Source organism: Salvia splendens, unplaced genomic scaffold (genome assembly GCF_004379255.2).
Source record: "Salvia splendens isolate huo1 unplaced genomic scaffold, SspV2 ctg78, whole genome shotgun sequence".
In the NCBI taxonomy this organism is placed as follows: Eukaryota; Viridiplantae; Streptophyta; class Magnoliopsida; order Lamiales; family Lamiaceae; genus Salvia; species Salvia splendens.
The window spans coordinates 18,966-21,673 of record NW_024599455.1 but is presented as its reverse complement, the minus strand read 5'-3'; the positions used below and the strand labels follow the sequence as shown (position 1 = coordinate 21,673).

At 36.3% G+C, this 2,708-nt stretch overlaps 1 long non-coding RNA gene across 1 annotated transcript; it reads left to right on the top strand.

Annotated features, from left to right (window-relative positions):
- Positions 1 to 742: 742 nt before the first annotated feature.
- Positions 743 to 1,811, top strand: LOC121791329. The gene is made up of 3 exons (XR_006048514.1): positions 743 to 974; positions 1,145 to 1,235; positions 1,634 to 1,811. It is a non-coding gene; the product is annotated as an uncharacterized LOC121791329 (long non-coding RNA).
- The last annotated feature ends 897 nt before the right edge of the window (positions 1,812 to 2,708 follow it).

The following is a 2,708-nucleotide window of genomic DNA, read 5'->3' as shown; positions in this document are numbered from 1 at the left end:
GTGAGAAGAAGGTTTTATTTGCGCAAAAGCAGGAGTCGGCGCGGAAGGATGTCGAGCGGGCATTTGGTGTGCTCCAATCACGGTGGGCAATTGTGAAAGGGCCGGCTCGTTCTTGGTACAAGGAAGTCATCGCCGATGTCATATATGCGTGCATAATCATGCACAACATGATAGTCGAGAATGAAGGCGGAAGCATCACCGATTGGAATGAAGATGACCGTGCATCTAGCTCGTCCGGCACGTCGACCGAGACACCCGATAGATGGTTACCGTTAGGCTTCAATGAGGTTCTATCTAGACAGGCCTCAATGCGCAACCAACAAGATCATGCGCAACTAATGAGCGACATGATTGAAGAAGTGTGACTCGTAACCGCCGTCGCTGAGTTTGCGTTTTTTTTTAATTCGCATTGTAATGTATTAATTTTTATTAAATGAAATGAAGTTTTTGAAATTCGTATTTTAATTTATTAATTTTTTTAAATTCGTATGAATTTTGTAAATATAAAAAAATGATGATGTGGCGCGCCTTAAGGCGCCCCACTGCAGGTGGGGAGGTAGGAGGATAAAACTGATGACATGGCGCGCCATAGGGCGCCCCACTGCTGATGCCCTAAGTCTCCGCTCCAAAGATGATCTAAACTTAAAGAGTGGCACGTGGTAGGGCCCACATATGTGTAAGAAGTGTAACTGTGAGATGGTACATTTATTAAATCAGACAGCCCACATGATTTCAATTTCATTATGGTAACTAACTAACCTTTGAGAGCTCTTTCATCACATCCTCACTACAAATATCCTCTCAGCCCAGTAAAGAATTTGATTCATTATTATTCTCTCCTATTATGCACAAACATATATAGAGAGGGTAGTCCTAAATCCCTGCTTCTTTTGTTACATTGAGTTGATTGAATTTGTTGTGCTAGTTAGAGATGAGTGAACCACCAAAATATGCTAACCCCTATCCTGCTCAAGGTAATTTTTTTATTCTCTCTTTAGATTCTTACTTGGTCTTGGCTTGGGTTTGTAAAATATTTTGTCTCTTTTATGCTTTTCTTCTTGGCACATAAATACTACGCTGGAGTAAATTAAAGTATTTTTTTTTGGTCTTAGATAGTTATGGTTTTGTTTTGATTTATGTACAGGAGACTACCAGGGACCACCGGTGGTGGCGCCGCCTCAGTATGCGTCTGCGACGCAGCCTCAGAGGAGGGGCACCGGAATCTTGGAATGGTGGTATGTGCTTTTAAGTTATTTTGACTTGTTAAAGTGCAAACTAGTTGCTATTTCTCTTTATTAGTCACTATTTTGTTATGTAATTTATGTGTAACTTTTCACAATGTAGTTGCATTCTTCTCCTTCTTCAATGATGCTTTTATTTGATGTCTATCTTGAATATTTGATAAATATACAAAATAGAATGTTTATTATAGCCTTATAGGTAGATCACTTCTGCTCTATTTCACTCAACGCTCTATACATAATTCTGTTCATGCTTACAAAAAAAAGGTAAATAATTTATTTGGTCTCTATCTAATGAAGATTAGTTTCTTTCTCTGTTGGTTTAATTCGTCCTTATTCTTGCATCGATCGTTTCTTCATTCCGATGATGTTGGTGTGTTTGTGTGGTGCAGCCTTGCGACTATGTGTTTCTGCTGCTTGATGGATGGATGCTGCGAATTGCTCTGTTGTTGTTGTGTGTAATCATTAATCTTTTTTATATGACTACTTCAAAAATATTATATGTAAATGTTTATGTATTCTATAGACTAATGCCCAAAACTCTAGAATTCTCTTCTTTGTCGGATTAAATCTCATTCTTTATGTATTACTAGTATGCACAGATTAATATATTTTTAAAATATTAATTTTCAATTTTAAATTAATTAACAAAATTAGAATCAATATTTAAGAATGAGTAACAATTTTAGTTCTATAAGAATAAAAAATCTATATAAATCATAATAAATTTGAAACAACTCGCATAATATAATGTTTAAACATTAAATCATGGAGTAGAAAGATAAAAATCTATCACAATAAAGAATTAAACACAATGGATAATTACTCATCATTTTTAAAACTTCTTTATACACTACATTAACTTTAAAATTAAAATCAATCTTATCATTATATACTAAAACCTTCAATTCTTCACAATTATGTCACTCTTCAACAAAACTCAAAGTGAAAATAACTCGTTTGTGTATTAAAACGATCATCCGTACCGAAGCTCCTCTTCTTCCTCTTCATCGTCGTCTTCTTTCTTGAACACCTCTAATCATCCCCGAATCTCCTCAATGGAGAGTTAGGTTGATCTGCGGAGTAATAGAGATTCTGGAGATGGGGCTACGAACTCGACAAATGCAGATGGTGATGCAGAAGGTGCGAAGGGAGTTGGCGCCAATAATAGGGATTCGTCTTCCTCTTACCAGAGATATGATATGTATACAACAGGCTGCTCGTTGGATCGAGCAGGTCCTTCCTTTCTCGTTGCTTCTGTTGATTGTATTCATACGTCAGCACCTCCAAGGTATTACCATGTTTCATCATATTGATATGGCCTTCTAATTTGTGTCCAACCATAATTTATGTTTTATGAGATCTAGGGTTGTGATCCGTTGCTTACTTTTTTTAAATTGCTAACTCATCAACGTAGTGTATTAAAATGTCAACACAATGATACTGAAATGTCAACATAAACTTACG